Below are 19,050 nucleotides of genomic sequence, written 5' to 3'. Positions count from 1 at the left end.
GAAACTGAAATTTCCAAAATGACAGCGAGAATGTCAGGAAGAGAAAGGGGGTGTCTGCAGCCCCCCATGTGCTGTGGGCAAGGCTGCCATAGGGTCTGTTGGCTGAACATCCGTCCCGTCTTTCGGGGTCCTCCATCCGTGCTAGGATGTTGGATGGGAACACGGACGCTCTGGCTGGCTGCTGGCTTACCTGCATGTCACTGCTCACCAGCTCTCATCCCTCTCTCCTGGTACGGTCTGGCCAGAGATGTTCCCACGCACACTCCCTCTCTCTTGGTTGTAGGAAAACCCTAGACTCTGACACTGCTTTCAGCAGCACAATACATCAGAACATAAGGGAGCAAGGGGAACGCCAGAAAAAATAATGGAAGTAAAGCTCTCTGGGGGCACAGCGTACATTTGCTACACCCCAGGTCGTAGGTGGGCTGACGCTGTGCTGGTTCAGGAGTTTGCTTTGTCCCCCGAGCACGCGCGGCAGAGGCGGCTCCCGAGTGTCTCGGGATGGAGGGTGGCATCCTGTGACCTGACTGGACGGGGTGCACGTCAAGTGTGCACTGGACCTCCCCGGACGTTTCTCTGCGCCTTTCGGTAACTTTCAAAATAAAACATTTAAAGATACACTTAAGAAACCAAGATAAGAGGGGCGCCTGGGTGGTTCAGTCGTTGGGCGTCTCCTCGGCTGAGGTCATGGTCACGGGGTCCTGGGATCGAGCCCCACATCGGGCTCCCTGCTCGGCGGGGAGCCTCCCTCTCCCTCTGCCCGCCTGTCTGCCTGCTTGTGATCTCTCTCTGACAAATAAATAAATAAAATCTTTAAAAATAAAAGAAAAAGAGGGGCGCCTGGGTGGCTCAGTTGGTTAAGCGACTGCCTTCAGCTCAGGTCATGATCCCAGGGTTCTGGGATCGAGCCCCGCATCAGGCTCCCTGCTCAGCCGGAAGCCTGCTTCTTCCTCTCCCACTCCTCCTGCTTGTGTTCCCTCTCTCGCTGTCTCTCTCTCTCTCTCTCCCCCTGTCAATTAAATAAATAAAATCTTTAAAAAAAAAAAAAAAAGGAAAGAAAAACAAGGTAAGAGGAGTGTTCCAGAAATCCGTTCCGTGCCCAGACTGGCAGGGCTGCACTGTGGACAGAGGCGAGCAGCAGCGGTGAGACCACAGCACCGCGGGGAAGGCCTTGGCGCCAAGCCACCCACGGCGGGGCGGGGAGCGAGGTGAGGCTGGCAAGTCTTTCCCATTTGGAGAGCTGCCCTGTTCTGTGTCCCCCTGTACACAGCCCATTCAGGTCCCAGCGAACTCCTGTCTGGGGGGCTGGGGAGGGCTTGGAGCAGCCCTGGCTACCCAGCCAGAGACCCCTCCCAGCCAAACTATTCCCAGAACGTCGGCCTCCGCCCAGACATGCAAGTGACAAGCTCAGAGGACAGGCTGTGGTTTACGGATGGGGCCCCCCGCTCAGCGGGGACAGAAGCCTTGCAAGGTATTTAAAAACCCCACAGGGGTCGCCTGGCTGGCTCTGTTGGGGCGGGGAAGGGGGTGCGACTCTTGAACTCAGGGTCCTGAGTTCGAGCCCCACCTTGGGTGTAGAGATTACTAAAAATAAATAAATTAATTAAAAAAAAAAACCAAATCCACAGAACATTGTTTTTTTTTTTTTTTTTTAAGATTTTATTTATTTGACAGGGATCGCGAGAGAGGGAACACAAGCCGGGGGAGTGGGAGAGGGAGAAACATGTTCCCTGCAAGCAGGGAGCCTGATGCGGGGCTCGGTCCCAGGACCCTGGGATCATGACCTGAGCCGAAGGCAGACACTTAACAACTGAGCCTCCCAGGCGCCCCGAACATTGTGTTTCTGCAAACCCATGTCAAGGCCAGAGTCCCCTAAGCGGGAGACAGACTTCCTGTGTCCTTATTAGAAGAAAGGAGGGTGTTCCTTTCCACTGGACAAGCAAAGTTTCCGGAAGCATCGGGAAAACACTGTTTGTCCTGAAATGCAGACTTAATGGAACCCACAGTCATCCGGGTGAGAGGAGGTGACAGCTGAGAGGGGCCATGGCTTAAAACGAGGTCCCCCTGAGCTCGCGGCACCCTGGAGCCAGGGGGTCCTGCAGCTGCCACACCCCACGCTTATTTGGGGGGCCTGGGAATTGCAAAGCGTCAGGCAGCAGTGAGGTGGCTCCCCGAAGGAGCCGTCTCTGTCACGGGGGGTGGAGAGAGACAGGACAGGTAGCAGGCACGAGGCCTGCCCGGGTCATGGCAGGACTGTACCCTCCAAGAACTCCGGGTCCTTCCTGGCTCCTGGCACAGTACCGTTCCCTGGCTGGAGGTGGTGAATTGGAAGGAAGCCTTTCAGCCCTGTACCCCCCTCCCGAAGTGAGTGGTCCTCACCCAGAGATGCACCAGGAGATAGGACTGGGCTCTGAAAGACCTTGACCCGGAAGACGAGCTGGGCACGGGCAGGGCCAGCCACACCAAGAGACAGCGGGTTTGGGGCTCCAGCTGAGACCTCCGAGTTCACAGGCTGGACTCCTAGACCTCAGAATGGGACTCTATTTGGGAATAGGGTCACTGCAGGTGTAATTAGCTCAGATGAAGTCCTACTGGAGCGGGGGGGGCCCTAATCCAGTGAGTATTTTTATAAAAAGGGGAAATCTGGGTGCAGATGCACACAGGGGACGCTCAGTCGGCCTCGCAGTGCCGCCATTAAGAGTCCCGGGCCCCCACGCCTCCGCGGTCCTGATGACCACAGCTGTCCCAGATGTCACCTGCTGTCCCTGCAGCGAGACTGCTCCTGGAGCACCGCTGCTTTGGGCACATCTCCACGAAAGGGTCTCGGCGGATGTCCTGCCTTTTTCAGCTAAAAAGTACATAGTTTCTTTTTAAATGGTCCTTAAAAGGGGCGCCTGGGTGGCTCAGTTGGTTAAGCGACTGCCTTCGGCTCAGGTCATGATCCTGGAGTCCCGGGATCGAGTCCCACATCGGGCTCCCTGCTCGGCAGGGAGTCTGCTTCTCCCTCTGACCCTCCTCCCTCTCATGCTCTCTGTCTCTCATTCTCTCTCTCTCAAATAAATAAATAAAATCTTTAAAAAAAAAATAAAATAAAAATAAAATAAATGGTCCTTAAAAAAAAAGTCCTTGAGAGAAGCCACCAGCTGTTAAAAGTATTTACTTCTGAAATTCTAAAAAGGACATACATTTGAAAGTATCTATATGAATGACCAGAACATTTGAGTGTATGTTTAAGGACACAAAGATGTTACTTTTTGTTTTTAGGTGCTGGGATCTGAGGTTTTCCTTTGTTTTTTCGGAGTATGATTCCCTTTATTTGAAGTTGAAAACCAGGGCAAAGTAGACATTTCATTTAGGATTACAGACACGGGCGATATCCTTTAATTTTTTAAAGGTCATAAATATGAGTAAAGCACAAAGCTCCAAAACTGAATAACTTTAGAAAACCAGAGCCTCCGTTATCAACGGAAGTGCTGGGCGTGTCCTCACACCCTCCCTCCCCCAGGACCTAAATCCAGCTGAGCCACTTGGGTGCCCCGAGAAGTTCCCAGAAGAACCCACAGAAACAGGTGTGGACCAAGGATCCCCCCCGAAGCCCCCACCCCAGTGTAACCATGAGGGAAATACCCGCTGAGCCCCAGCAGAGGGGCATTCTGCAGAACCCCCCACTGGTCCTCGGCACGGCTGCCCAGGGCACCCAAATCAAGAAAGGCTGAGAAGCTGTCTCAGCCCAGAGGAGCCGAAGGAGATACGAGCACTGAAGGCCGCATGGGACCTGGACGGGTCCAAGGACAGAGGAGGACAGGAGAGGAAACGGGACACCTGGATGGCATCGATACTGACTTGTTAACCGTGACAAGCGCACCATGTAATGCCAGGCGTCAGGAACAGGGAAGACTGGGTGCAGGGGACACGGGACAGCGCTCTCCTGTCTCCACGGTTCTCCTGTCCGTGGAAAACCGCCGTAAGACTCAACATTTACCACAAAGCAGCAAGAAAAGCGAATGTGGCTTTGAGGAAGGGCTTTGGAGGAGGGAGGACAGGGGCCGAAGGGAAGCCGGGGGGAAGTGAGTGTGAAGGGCCACATGCCGGCGGCCGCGCATCCAGCCACAGTCCACCAGCCCTGCAAGGGGGGTAGGGGCGGGCTGACCTCAGAGGCCCCCCAAGAGAGGCTGGGTTCTTGGAGCTGAGCTCAGTTCCCCTTGTGGGGAACCTGTGGGGCCAGGGCGTGGCATTTGTAAAGGGGCGGGGCAGCTTGGCGCTGTCACGTGGTGTCCGTGGCGGGTCGTTCCCTCCCAGGCCTGCTTTGCTGGAATGTTCTTTCTTGAGCTCCTGTGAAGGGCCTTGTGCTGGTTGCAGAGGGCCAGGCCGGGGTCAGAGGCTCTGCACAGCCGCATCCTCGGGGCCCGGCTCCCAGACCCGTGGGGTGCTGTCCCGGCCACCTCCGTGTGCTCCTGCCCCCCAAGCTGCTGGCAGTGCGTGCCCCGCCCGGGGCTCTCGCTCTGACTGGGTGAGAGTTTGACTGGGTCCAAGGAGTGTGTCTGTCTTCTACCAGAATAATAAAAATCAATAACCCGTGCTAGTTAGCGAGGGCGGCCGTCACAAGGTACCCCGACCCGGCGGCCCGAACAGCGGTCATGTACCCTCTCCCGGCTCCGGAGCCAGAGGTCCGAGGTCAAGGCGTCGCAGGGCTGGTTGCTGCTGAGGGAGAACCTGTCCCGGGCTCCCCAGCTTCAGGGGGGCGGGGGGTCAGCAGCAGTGACAACTACCTCTTGTCAAATACCTGCTTTAAGTCCCAGAACAGGTGCTGCATTGCCGGTGGGTGCTCAAGGTTCCCGCGAGAGACGGGCCGTGGGACCGGGTGGGCGCCGGCTGACACGGCGGCTGGAACGCCCGCCCCGAACCGCACGCCGGACACTCTACCACGGTTCTCAAAAAACGACAGAACACCCCAAAAACAATTGAATTGCATGTGTATGCTATGTGAATTATATCTCAATAAAGAAGTTTCTGAAAAAACATACAGTCTTAATTTTTTAAGTGTATATTTTATTTTTGCAAACCTATGCGTACGCAGGGGTGCCTGGGTGGTGCGGCTGGGTGAGCACCCGACTCGTGGTTTCTGCTCAGGTCCTGATCTCGGGGTCATGAGATCGAGCCCCGCGTGGGGCTCTGCGCTCATCGGGGAGTCTGCTGGAGATTCGCTCTCCCTCCACCTCCTCCCTCTGCTCGTGCGTGCTCTCTCTAAAATAAACAAATAGGGCGCCTGGGTGGCTCAGTTGGTGAAGCGACTGCCTTCGGCTCAGGTCATGATCCTGGAGTCCCGGGATCGAGTCCCGCATCGGGCTCCCTGCTCAGCGGGGAGTCTGCTTCTCCCTCTGACCCTCCCCCCTCTCATGCTCTCTGTCTCTCATTGTCTCTCTCGCAAATAAATAAAATCTTTAAAAAAAATTAAAAAATTTTTAAAAAAATAAATCTTTAAATATATATCTATGCAAAAAAATGTATGTGTGTGTATACATGCATTATGTACGTACATATGTGTATAATTGGCTTAGTGGATGTTTACTGTTTTTTCTGAATTTTGTTCCCTCAAAAATTTCCACCATGTAAGAATTTTGTAATTTGAAAAACGCTTTATGGCCCCTCGATATGTATGATATGTTGATCTTCCTCCCAAAACCCATTATCCAGCCTGACCGTGAGGGAAACTGCAGACCCCGGGAGAGCGACTGTCTGTAAACTCACTGACCAGCTCTCCTCCAAACTGACCAGATCACAAAACGCAAGGCTACTCTAAGAAACCGTCCCAGCCCAGAGGGGCCTAAGGGGATGTCACGTGGGATCCTGACGGGTCCTGGGACCGAGAGGGACACCAGGGGACACTGAGGACGTGTGAGTGGAGTCAGCACCTGTGCCCTGCTGGAGAAGAGGCGCTAGTGAGGACGCCCCCACGGGCCCGCGGCTGACCAGGGGCTCTGTGCGGCTTTTCTGTACTCACAGAAAATAAGACTGTCCTCAAAATGAGAGTTACTGAAAGTAGTACTTACCACGAAAGATCGGAAAACGCTTTAAAAGCATGGCATTCCTTGGCCTGTGAAGCGGGGGGGGGGGGGGCCTGTTGGTCCCTGGGGGCCGCTGACGGGTCACTTTGGGACATGCTGTGGTCACAGAGCTGAGGGCTTACACCGGACTGCCAGTCTCCCGGAACCACAAGCCACCTGCTTCTCCCTGCCCTGTCTTCGCAGGTGACCAGCGGCCACGGCACGCTGGACATGGGGGTCACGGCCCCACGCCTGTACCGGGAGGCGTGGAACCGCCCCATGCCACAGCAGCCGTGACGCGTCCCAGGCCCCGGGCAGCACGTGGACGTCCATCTCCCTGTCGCCCAGCAATTTTGAGACTGTTTACGTTTTCACCTCCGGGCATTCGATTTGGGAAGCAGGTTTGTCTGATGCCCTTTGCGTACCTGGGTCCATCCTGGGTGGGCCAGGAGCCGGGTTCTTCCAGGCGTGTGCAAACGCTTTGTGGACACAGGGTCTTCTCTGCACCACAGCCACCGGAGGGTTCCTCCCGCGGGCAGCGGCCAGCCTTCCACAGGCCAGGGTCCTTGGGTGCAGCGCCCCCCATCCCAGCCGGTGCACAGAGAATGGGGCCGGCCGAGGCTCACGCCCGCGCCTCTCCAGATAACGTCCAGCAGAGCAAGAGTAACCCCCCAGGAAGGGCCCCCAGTCTCCAGCAGCCGAGACCAGGCCCCCGGGGCACAGACTCGAGCCCAGAGGGCCCCACAAGTGAGCAGAGCCCCAACCTCGGAGCAGGCAGGCTGCCTACCATGGCAGGGAGGAACCCGGGACACCGGGCAGACCGTTTCAGATAAACGACAAATCACTTTTAGTGCGAGTATGTGCCGTGCAGTGTTTGGGACCTACTTACGCAAAGAAGCCGTTCACAAGCACAGAGTGTGTGATTCCACGGATGTGAAATGTCTGGAACAGGCCAGTCCACAGAGGCAGAAAGTGGGTTAGTGGGTGCCGCAGGCTGGGGAGGGGGAGGGGGAGTGACGACTAATGCGGACGGCTCTCCTTCTGGGGCGGTGGAATGTTCTGAACTGGATAGAGGTGCTGGTGGCTCAGCCTCCTGGACGTACTAAATGCCACTGAACCGTTCACTTTATTTTTTTTTTTTTTTAAAGATTTTATTTATTTATTTGAGAGAGAGAATGAGATAGAGCATGAGAAGGGGCAGGGTCAGAGGGAGAAGCAGACTCCCTGCTGAGCAGGGAGCCCGATGTGGGACTCGATCCCGGGACTCCAGGATCATGACCTGAGCCGAAGGCAGTCGCTTAACCAACTGAGCCACCCAGGCGCCCATGAACCGTTCACTTTAAAAGGATTGTTACGTAAGTTTCACCTGGATTTGAAGAAGACTTCAGGGACCACTTTATTTTTTTAAAGACTTTATTTGACAGGGAGGGAGAGAAAGAGAGGGAACACAAGCAGGGGGAGTGGGAGAGGGAGAAGCAGGCTTCCCGCCGAGCAGGGAGCCCGATGCGGGGCTCGATCCCAGGACCCTGGGACCATGACCTGAGCCGAAGGCAGACGCTCAACAACTGAGCCACCAGGGTGTCCCTTCAGGGACCACTTTAGAGGGGAATTTGTCCCGGGAGCCAGGGCATTCAACAGGATCGGGGACACCAGTCGCCCTCCTAAAGCCCTGTTTGGCCAGGCTGGAAGATGTCTTCCAGGTGGGGCGATCTGGGGTCCAGGCAGGGGCCATGACACCCCCGCCCAGGACTTTGCAGCCAACAGGGACCACCCTGGGTGTGAGCACAGACCCTTCCAGGCACCCCCACCACCACTCAGCACCGAAATCCATCGTGTTGGTGAGCAGGGCCCACGCACCTGGCGTCTCTCCTCCGGACCCGCATGCCGGGTTGGATGAACCATGCAGGAGCCCCGAGGCAGAGGAACACGGCCTGGCCCACGGGGGGCACGGGGCGGCCAGATCCCTAACGTACCGTGTACCTGTCAGACCCACCCGAGTGAGGATGGGCTGGAGGGGCGACGGATGGTTGATTGTTGCTGGGGTGCGGCCGCGGTGGATGCCCCGCATTTTTGCTCTGATTATGCGTTCCCTGTGGGAGAGAACACGCCGGTGTGGGGCTGCGAGTTTCGTTCATGGCTCTGGGCTCTGTGACTATTACAGGTTCTAGCAGAAAGCCTCCAGCAGCAGCAGCCGCTGAGAAGTGCTGGCTGCCTGTGGTCACCGCGCTTGCGTCCTAGGGGTCGGGGAGGGACGGCCCAAGGCGCTCCTCTAGGGCGCCCATGTCCGCCCTCGGTTCTGCCCCCCACACCAGCTCTGGCTGAGAAATGTGCAAACCGGTGCTTCCCCAACCTGGCTGATGGGGGGCAGGGGTGCTGCTTTTTTAGATGAGATACTCGCTCTGGCTTATTGCCGCCTGTGAGTCTTTGCCCTGGACAGTCCCGCAAGCCGCGTCTGCCAGTCGGCTGAACGCCACGTTTTCCATCATTTTGCATCTGGCATCCGGCAGCTCCAAGGGGACGGCCCTGAGCTGGGCTGCAGGTTCCCGAGCCATCTCCCTCCTGACCCCCGTCGGGCCAGCTGGTCTGCGGCTCCTGGATACTTGCCAGCGTTTCTACCTCTCGCCGCTCAGCCCAAGACCGTCCCCTGCGTCCAGCCGCGCTCGTAGCTGGTCACTCGGCATTGAGGGAGAGCCCCTGACCGCACGGGGAAACAGACACTGGTCATGGTTCAGGATTCTGCCGGGCAAGACAGCCAGAACGGGATGGAGAGCCTGCGACGGGGTGCAGCGGGTGCAAGGACAGGAGCCGGCCCCCCGTTCTCCTAAGAGAGCCCTCAAGTGCCCAGACGCCGTCGGGCACGGCGTCCCCCCAGCACCTGGGGGGAGACAGAGCTCAGCGTGACGAGAAGAGCTGCTACCCGGCCTTGTCCAGAGGCTGGAAAGGAAAGTGTCCCCTATTGTCTCCCCAAAGGGACACACAAGACAGGGACAAAGACAGCCTGCCTGGAAGGGCTCTCCGCCCCCGATTTGCGCAGTGGCCCTGGGGACGCAGAAGACAGGGCAGGGGCAGCAGAAAACGTGGGACGACAGCCGGCTTTGTGTGCCGTCGCCGCGAGAGAGGCCGGGGCCTTCTGCAGCCGTGTCCATCCAATTTCAGGAGAACCGGAACCGTGGGAGGGTTCAGCGGGCCCATTGTGCCCCTGCCTTGCCCCCCCAGCACCCCCCAGGACTCCTGGGGCCCAGCAACCCCGCGGGCAGTCAGCACGGTGTTTTGGGAAAAGGCCCCGCTGAGCATCGGGCCCTGTCGCTGCCCTGGCCTGAGGCAGCTCGGGGTACCGAAAGCGACCCCACCGTGAGCTCCTGGGCCCGCCCGTTGTCACTCACCGGCAGCCCGCCTCGGGTCATCCCATGTCACCCTCCTGACTTCAGCCCGCTCGCCCCACCGGGTGTCTGCCCCCCGTCAGCATGGGCACCAGGGAGGCCCTGCCTGCTCCTGCGCGGTACTGTGCAGAGGGTTTGTTGGGGCTTTTGGTCTTGGTTTTAAGACTTTAATATTGTTGGCAGGGGAAAAGTTCTAGAAGGGCAAAGAAAGCAGCATTTCACTTGGAGCCAAAGGGAAAAAACCTCAGAACAAGACACGGTATTTCCTGCCTGTAGGAGGAGTGGGCAAGCGGCTCTCTGGCCTGGGACGGGGCGGGCAGCCAACGCGCGCCTATCCCCTGGCCGCCTGTCCCCTCCACTTCCAACACAGGCCGTGTCTGCCCCCAGCGTCCAGGGCAATCCTCGACCCCGGGAGAGCGCTGCCCCCACGACCTGCGGTGGCTGGATGCGAGCCCCACGCCTCCAGCGCCCCGAACCACACCACACGCAGCGCGGGACGACCTCGCGGGACGCGAGAGCCCGACCCGGCCCAGGAGACAGGACGCAAAGAGCCCGGGCGCGTAGCAGGTGACAGAGGAAGACCCAGGGACCACGAAGCACCTGGAGGGAGACAGAGCTCAGCGTGACGAGAATCACTTGCCACTTAGACTCACAGCCTGCCTTTGGGGACTTTTAAATCGGCTCCGGTGGGGAACGCATCACCCGGGCCTCGCCAAGCGCAGCTCCATTTCCCCGCGGCCAGCGTGCCGCCTCCGCGAGCGGCAGCGAGGTGACATCTGTCCAGAGCTTGCCCTGGGGGCGGCGAACGCAAACCAGGGCCCCGTCTGGGAGGAGGACAGTGTGCCCGGGGGGGAAGGGGTGTGACAGTCCCCGGGGCCAAGGGATAAACGGGGTGTGGGTGCGCGTGAGGGAAGGAGGGAGAGAAGCGGTGAGCGTGTGCACAGGGGCTCGCACGCTCAGGCAGGGGGAGCCTCGGCGCCCGTGCGGGCTCGGGGTGAACACCGCTGTGTGGCGGTTTCGCGTGGCAGGTTTTCTGTGTTTCTCACATTTCCTGCGATGCTCGAGGCGTGCTCTGCGGGGAGCGGCCGGGCACGCGGGGGCTCGGGAGGCCGAAGGGCAGGTGTCCGGGAGCCCGCCCCGGCCCCGGCCAGCTCTGACAGCTGATTAGTGTCAGAGCTGGGTTAGTGCTGCCCTTCTGTGACCCTCCTCTGAGGAACGGTGACAACCGTGAAATCACGGACTGTCGGGCCCGGGGACTGCAGCTAACGACGCGACCGGCCGTCCATTCAGCATGCTGAGAATCCGACCGTCTTCCAAAATCTAGGCCTATGTCCTCCAAAAACGTACAACTGCTTTTTTGTGTTGTAAGAATACGTCCTCCTTAAAAACAATTTTTTTAAGTCCTCTCTGTGCCCCACGCGGGGCTCAAACTCACGACCCCGAGATCAAGAGCCGCAGGGTCCCCTGACAGAGCCGGCCGGACACCCTGAAAAAAACTGTTTAATTCCGGAAATGGACAAAGGACAAAGGGAAAGAGGCCAGGGACCTGTGTCAGCATCCCGCGAACATCCTCGGGGACCCTGTGCTTTTACACAAATGGCATCCTTTTTTTAATGCTGCTTAAGTTTTTTTTTAATTTCACTCTTTATTTAGAAATAGTGGCAGGTTCACAGGAACTTGCAGAGCTGGGGCAGGGAAGCCGCCGTGCCCGTCCCCCCAGCGGGTCGCTCCATGCGTCCGCGTAGGGCGGTCACGAAGCTGGTGCGGACGCTGGCAGGCGGCATGAAGACCTGTGTGCCCTGCCCACCCCACCCCAGGCCAGATGCAAGGCGTCCCGCCCGCACAGAGCGCTCCCTCCGGCGACCCCGCTGCCGTCCCGCGCCCCTGCGCTCCTCAGACTGCTGTCCATCTCCATAAGTCACCGTGAGAATGTTCTCTCTGTCTTTGGAGAGCAATACCCGCAGGTCCAGCCAGTGTGTCGGCCCCGCCATAGTTTCTTCCTTTGTCTTGTCAACTAATATTCCGCGGTGCACGGACCAGCTGGTGTCCTGAGGGGCTCGCGGGCCAGGTCCCGTCCGGGGCTGTCATGCGTAAAGCGGCCCGGCACGTCCATGCTCGGGTTCTGAGCGGACACGAATCTTCGTCTCTCTGGGAGGAAGGCCAGGGATGAACACGGCAACTGCGGGGTCGTGTCCTAAGTGTTTCACACGCTGCCTGGTGGGCTGTTTCTGCCCCTTCTTGCTGGATGTGGATGCGCATCCCCATTTGGGGTGGCTTCTCAGGATTCCTCCGGCTGCGTTGGCTGCCGGAGGGGACGCCGCGCCCAGCACACAGCACGTCCCTGAATGCGGCGCCCCTCGGATGACACGTTTCCAAAAGTGGAGCCACGGGGCGCTGGGCCTCGGGGAACACGGGCGTCCGCGTGCATGGCCACCTGCCCTCCGATGTGTTTGAACTTTCTTTGATGTGGCCCTTTTTCTGCAAAGTGAGATATAATAGACCTTTTGCACCGTATTCGTTTCAGGCATAAACATAAAGACTCGATGTCTGCGTGCATTGAGAGCGATCTCGGCAGGTGGGGTCGACGCTCATCACCACGCGCCTTTACCCGTCTCCTCCCCCTGGGAAGCCCGCACCGAGCCGCCCAGTGGCATCAGCAGGACCAAGCGCTTGCTCTCAGTATAACCGGACGGATGCCCCTCGGACGCCTCACCCGCGCCCCCGCCTCTGGGAGCCGCCGGTCTGTCCTCTGGACCCACGAGCTCGGCTTCTGGCGTGGGTTGCACGCAGGAGCGAGGTCACGCGTGTTTGCCCATCTCTGCCTGACTCGTTTCATCCCATAGTGTCAGACTTCGAAAGATAGGTTTATAGGGGCCGCTGGTGAAAAGTTGTTTGTTTTCACCAGTGTGTCTGTCCTAGATGCTCCGTACGCGGGACGTATACACACGGCAGCCCGTCCACACTCCGCCAGGCCCGCGGCCCCTGCCCCCGAAACACAGACCCCAGCTCCGTGCAGGGGAATCCTCTGCTCACCGGTGCCGCCCGTCTCATTGCACCTGCAGAGAACTGCGTTTTCACCGACTCCGCTCGCGTTCTGTCCGGGGCTGCTGGTCTTTGTTGGCTCACAAGACGAGTCGTATGTGAAGGACGCTCGCTGTGCGTCCCTGTGTGTGATGTGTTTTGGATTCTCAGCGCTCAGATCTCGGACGCCTCTTTTCTTTATGGTTTCTGGCTTCTAGAGCACAGTGAGAAAGCATTCCCTCACCCTGGGATTTAAAAAATATTTATGTGGGGGCACCTGGGTGGCTCAGTCATTAAGCATCTGCCTTCAGCTCAGGTCATGGTCCCAGGGTCCTGGGATCGAGCCCCACATCGGGCTCCTTGCTCTGCGGGAAGCTTGCTTCTCCCTCTCTCTCTACCCCTCTCCTCTGCTTGTGCACTCTCTTCTGTCTCTCTGCCAAATAAATAAAATCTTTTTTAAAAAAAGAATCTGCTGGATTTTTTTTCTCCCAGTGGCGTTTACGGGAATTATTTCTAATCTCTAGAAGGTAGGTTTTCTCATCCCTTGGTGTTGTGGGTTCAGTTGTGTCCCCCAAAAGATAGGTCCCCACATGTCCCAACGCAGAACCCGTGAAGGACGCAGACACACAGGGAGAAGCTGTGTTCCACGGAGATGCAGACTGGAGTCATGGAGGGACCCACGAGCCAAGGGACGCCAAGCATTGCCAGCCGCTGGAGGAGGCCCAGAGGATCGGCCCCCGCGGGCTTCGGAGAGAGGGCAGCCCTGTGACACCCTGATGTTGGACTCTGGCCTCCGGAACTGGAGAACTGGGAGGGAATAAATTTCTGTTGTTTGAAGGCATCCTGCGTGTGGTCATTCGCTTTCCCAGCCCCAGGGAATGCTCAGTGGCTCAGAGCAGACCTGGGTGCAGAGCTCCGGGAAGGCCACGGGGTCAGGGACACCGACCCGCTGCGTCATTCGAGAGGCAGCCTCCGAAATGCTGCCTCGGAGTTCACCCCGTGTGGGTATCTCTCCAGTCAGGCTCTCCTGCAGAGGGAGACGCCACCGCAGGCCAGGGCCCAACGGCTACGCTCGTCGGAAGACAGTCAACACGGGCTCAGCCACCAAACATAGCGTCTCTCCAATGAGGCCCTGCGCTCGGGGCCGAAACCAGACCTCGTACACAGAAGGGGCCGCGTGAACTGGGCCAGGACTGTACGCAGCTGCTGGGCAGTTCCCCAGAGGTGAACAGAATTCTGATGCCGGGTCTACACCCCAGGGAACTGGAAGCAGAGATTCCAACAGGTACCCACAGCCCCGTGCACACAGCCACACGAGTCACAGCGGCCCGAAGGGGGAAGCCCCCCAGTGTCCACCCACAGATGAGGGGTACACGGCGCAGTCCGTCCCCACGTGGGAACACACTCCAGCCTCAGGAAGGAAGGGACCCTGACACCTGCCATGACGTGCAGGGACCCTGAGGACACCGGGCTCAGTGAGAGGAGCCAGACCCCAAAGGACACATCCCGCAGGACCCCACTCCCAGGAGGTCCCCAGAGGAGTCCCGTCCACAGAGACAGAGAGGAGAGGGTGGGAGCTGGGGCTGGGGCAGGGGGTGGGGAGTCCGTGCTTCATGGGGAGTCTCCATGTGGGGAGATGGAACGTTCTGGAGACGGAGGGTGGGGGTGGTCGCAGGACGGGGTGAGTGTGCTTCATGACGCTGAGCTGTGCACTTAGAGACGGTTACGATGGTGAGTAGAAGAAAGATGCCGCAGCTGGTGCTCACCCACGGGTCCAGGGTCGGCCGGCTGCTCATCGGGGCTGAGGCTTCCTGTGTCCCAGCCACACAGGCAGCCAACGTGGACCCAAGAACACACAGCTGCCTCGTCCTCTTCTCTGGTCCCACGAGCCACGTGCAGAATCCCAGGAGCTGTGGAACCCCCAGCACCACAGCTAAGCCCTGGGTGACATGCGTGTCCTGTGCCGCCCCAACACCAAGGTCGGGGTGACGGCCGAGGATCTGGGCCCCTGGAAGTTGAGAAGGGCCAAGTCCAGGCCCACTAACTAGACAGGGCCACGGAGCCTTCTGAAACATTGTGGCTGCAGGTCACCGCCCCCCTGGAGACCCAGGCCTACAGGCCTGGCCTTTCTCTGCTCAGCCTGGCGACCCCCCCAAAGATTCATCCATGTTATAAACCCTGGAAACTGTTAATTTGAGCTTACTTATAAAAAGGGTTTTTGCAGATGTTATGAAGGATCTCAAGGTGAGCTCATCCTGATTAGGGTGGGTCCTAAACTCAATGACAAGTGTCTTCCAAGAGACAGGAGGAGACCACCCCTGACCCCAGAGGCAGAGACTGGAGGGACACGGCCACAGGCCAAGGAATGGTGGCACCCCTAGGAGCTGGGAGAGGCAAGAGGGACCCTCCCTGGAGTGCGGCCCCGCTGACCCGATTTCCAGGAACCGAGCACAAGGCCAACACATAGTAGGAGCCAGTAAACCTCTGAAAACCAGCTGCATGTCTGCCCGAATCCACCTGCTGGCCCACAAGCCCTGCCACAGCCAGCGTCCCCAGGACAGCCTGGGGCAGTAGCCCAGACGCCTGCGGCCGTGACCACCACCGTCGGGGGCCCTCACTCCCTGGGGCATCCCCATCCACCCAGGGGGTGAGTCCCGTCAGCCTTCGGCACCCTGATCCAACACAGCCTCCAAGAAAAGTTACCTTTCTGGGCGCCTGGGTGGCTCAGTCGGTGAAGCGTCTGCCTTCGGCTCAGGTCACGATCCCGGGGTCCTGGGATCGAGCCCCACGTCAGGCTCCCTGCTCGGCAGAGAGTGTGCTTCTCCCTCTGCCCCTCCCCCTGCTTGTGAGCTCTCTCTCTCTCTGACAAATAAGTAAGTAAAATCCAAAAAAAAAAAGTTAGTTTTCTATAGCCACGCACGGGAACACTACTCGGCCGCGAGCAGGTGCCAGGCGCCCACACGCGCGGCCCCGGGGACGGACCCCGAGGCCACGACGCTCAGGGAGGGAACCAGACACGGAAGGCCACGTGGGGTGTGAGTCCACGTGGGTGACACGTCCAGAACAGGCTCATCCACGGACGGGAAGGGGGCTCGTGGGGGCCGGGGGAGGATAGGGGATGGGGGTGACGGCTGATGAGGACGGGGTTTCCTTCTGAGGTGACAGAATGTTCCAGAATTGGATAGAGGCGGTGGTTGCAGGACTCTGTGAATGTACTAAATGCCATTGAATTGCTCACCTAAAAATGATTAATTGTATGTTGTGTGAATTTCTTCTCAATGAAGAAGTTACCTTCCTAATTCTGTTCCTCACGGGGACAGGGATATGTGGCCACCATCCACTACACCAGGAGGAGACGCTGGGGCGGACGGTGAATAACAAGCCGGTGTTCAGATCGCCCTCCAGGGACAGAGGTGTAGACGATGCCGTTCTCATGGAACCGCCGAAAAGCCGAGTCAGCCCAGGCCGTGGTCCCCAGAGCTGATGGCGGCTTGCATCCGGCCTCCTGCTGGCCATGCGGGCCCTCAGATGCCCAGGTGGAGCAGTGGCCGCTGACCAGGGTCTCAGGCCCATGCACTCCCTCCCGGGGCTTCTCCGTCGGGATCACTGCCCCATGTCTGCAAATCTGAGCCTCCGCTCTGGTTCGGACCCACAGGGGCTGCTGGGTCCCTGGCCCCGGGCTCCAGGAAGGGACGCAGGGGACGCTGGCCTCTTCGGCATTGCAGCGGACGTGCTGTCGGCAGTGAGATGGGGGGTTCTGGCCGAGCCCCTGACCCCTCCCTGCCAGCCTGCGCCCCCCCAAGAGGACCCAGGACTCTGCAGGTGACCCCAACACCAGACCAGCCAGGGGGTCCCTGCCTCCGTGTGGATGCTGTTCCCATCCCACAGCCAGGAACACCGAGGCTCACAGTGACCCAGGCAGGGCAGGACCAAGATCTGCCTCCGGCCCCCAAGCCCCTGAGCCTGGGCCCAGGCCCCTCGCACGGGCAGGGGAGGGGAACCTCTGTTCTTCTTAAGCCTCCATCTTTAAGCCCACTGTTGCCTTGGCAACAGTCTGTTGCTGACCTTTGTGCAGAAAAAAAGGGTGACCTTCCCAGTGCAGTCCCTCCTCCCCATCGCTGTTCATCTCCCCCCCACTCCGGCCCCCCCCACCCGCCGAGCGGTTTAAAGGCATCTGTCTAAACAATGCATTATGGATTTCTCTGCTGGCCTCGCACAGCCGGAGAATTTCAATCCAGACAGCTCAGCTTTCCTAAACTTGAGGAAAGGAGAGCGTCCTGGGAGAGGAGGTTAGACATGCATATTCCAGGGCCGGGGGGTGTCCGATGGCAGCCCTAGTGACCATCTGGCTCAGTTTCCCCGTCTGTCAGGTAGAGCACTGCAAGGACCCGGCGGGTGGGGGTGACCAGCCAGCCTAGGATGACCGGGCCGGGGCCAGGGACCGGCCGTTCGCTGAGCCCGGAGTCACTGCCACTCCACTCTGGGGACCGCACGGCACTCTCCTGCCCGGGGGGGGGGAAGGGGCGACCGAGGGGGCCTGCCAAGGCTGCCCCACACAGCTGGATGCTTGTCCAGGCCCCAACTCACCACTGCGCCCGGTTGCAGGAGGGACGAGGGTGGTTGGCTCAGCTGGGCCGGTCCCCACCAAGAGGTGGGCTGTGGGCCCCTGGACCCTCGACACCAGCAATCTGCCCTCCAGGTCCCTGCCCTCCCGTTGCTCGACCAGGCAGACACAGGCAAGGAGGACAGGAGAAGTGAATTTCCTCCCAGAACTTCCCTCGGCAGGATTTCTAGCCTGAGCCTCTTCCCCTGCCTCTAGGCAGCCCTGCCTGCGTGGCCCTTCTGACGGGCACACCGCCCGATCATGTCCCTCCCCTGCTGTGGCTCCCCAATGCCAAACTCCTCTCCCACCTCCCCTGCTCAGCGACACTGGCCACTCCCCAGCCTCAGGACCTTGGCATGTGCTGTTCCTTCATCTTCACCAGAAAAGTCCAGCTTTCTTTAGATCTCAGCTCCAATGACACCTCCTCTGAGAAGCCCTCCCTCCCTTCCCTTAGTACTTGCCAAGTCAGAGAGAAAGAAGGACAGAGACAGACCGCTCCTTCGAGCTCATTGGCTTCCAGCTTCCGGAGGACAGGCACTAGCTTTCCCTTCCCGTCTTATTTTCCCTTTCTCGGTTCCACGTCACTTTCAGACACAACACGTGTTTATTTTGTGCCACGCGCTGTCCAGTGAATTCACTGGACCCGTAACCACCAGTTACCCTGATGTCAGAGGTGGAAACCGAGGCCAAGGGAGCAGGTCTGTTTTGCTGTTGCACGGCGGCACCCAGCTGTGCTACACCCCGCTACGCGTCCCCGATCCACGCACACGTATTACGCATCGTGCTCTCAGTCACTGGATCAGGGCCCACCCGAGCGACCTCGTGTTAACCCGACCACATCTCCAAGGACTCTGTTTCCAAATAAGGTCCCCCTCAAGGGGTCAGGCCTCGGACACAATCCCACCCACAGCGGCGTGTCCGTGAGCCTGCGCCCTTCCCCCACCCCCCCCCAACCCCGGCCCCTGCACTAAGACCCTTGCTCCTCATCTGTCCCCACAGGGTCCCGGGAGATGCCGTCGCATTCTGAGAGCAGTGCCTCTGAGTGCCAAGGTCAGGCCGGGTGTCCCTTCCTGGGGTCCTGGGGCGCTCAGCTGTGGCAGATGCCATGGGGCCTGAACCCCTTCCCAGGTTTCCGTGGCCACACCACATACACAAGCAGGTGCTTCCTGATGGGGCTACCCCAGAGCTTCGGGATGCCGGGAGCCGCATGAGGCAGCCTCTGGGCCCCAGGATCCCGACCTGGTGGCTTATGCTCACCCTCGAACCCAGAACTAGAGCCAGAAGGCCTCCTGAGGACACAGCAGGCCAGGGTCAGCACAGATGTCGGGGTTCGGGGAGGTGGGCTCAGGGAGGCCAGGAACGCCAGGACTGAGGCTGCTGGCCCCAAGACCTCCTACACAGCCCTTCGCCTGCCTCCTCCACCTGTTTCTGTCTCTGTGTCTCCCACCCGCCGAGTGACCTTTGGCCCTCCCGTGTCCAGTGGAGGGACGTGGGTCACTACCGGCCAGGGAGAGGGCAGGGCAAGGCAGTTTCCAGGGCGGGGTCTTGCCCCTGCCACCTGCCTCCACCCCCAAAACTAGTGGACAAGGGGGCCTTAGAACCAGCCGTCTGGCTGCAGGCCAGGGCGCAGGTGGAGCCCCCCCACCCCGTCATCCGCCCCCCCACCCCTCCATCCACACGCCCACGCCATCTGCCCCCGCACCGTCCGCCCCCGCACCCCGCCATCGCACCCCCCACCCCGCCATCTGGCCCCCCACCCCACCATCCGCTCCCACACCGTCCGCCCCCACCCCATCCGGCCCCCACCCTGCCATCCCGCCCCCACCCCATCTGGCCCCCACCCCGCCATCCGGCCCCCCACCCCACCATCTGCCCCCACGCCATCCGCCCCCCAACCCCGTCATCTGCCCCCCCACCGCCACCCGGGCCCCCACCCCACCATCCGCCCCCACACCATCTGCCTCCCCACCCCGCCATCTGCCCCCACGCCATCCGCCCCCCC

The 19,050-nt window shown here is 59.7% G+C and overlaps 1 long non-coding RNA gene across 1 annotated transcript in view; it reads left to right on the top strand.

The window, feature by feature from the left end:
* The window catches only part of LOC116625767, a 31,645-nt gene extending 12,999 nt beyond the window's left edge, over positions 1–18,646 (top strand). Inside the window, exons 2-3 of the long non-coding RNA XR_004298129.1 lie at positions 6,249–6,445; positions 15,766–18,646. This is a non-coding gene — a long non-coding RNA (uncharacterized LOC116625767). The remainder of the gene's footprint in view (positions 1–6,248; positions 6,446–15,765) is intronic.
* The last annotated feature ends 404 nt before the right edge of the window (positions 18,647–19,050 follow it).

This window comes from Phoca vitulina, unplaced genomic scaffold (genome assembly GCF_004348235.1).
Source record: "Phoca vitulina isolate PV1807 unplaced genomic scaffold, GSC_HSeal_1.0 scaffold81, whole genome shotgun sequence".
Taxonomy (NCBI): Eukaryota; Metazoa; Chordata; class Mammalia; order Carnivora; family Phocidae; genus Phoca; species Phoca vitulina.
This window is presented reverse-complemented; position numbering and strand designations above follow the sequence as displayed.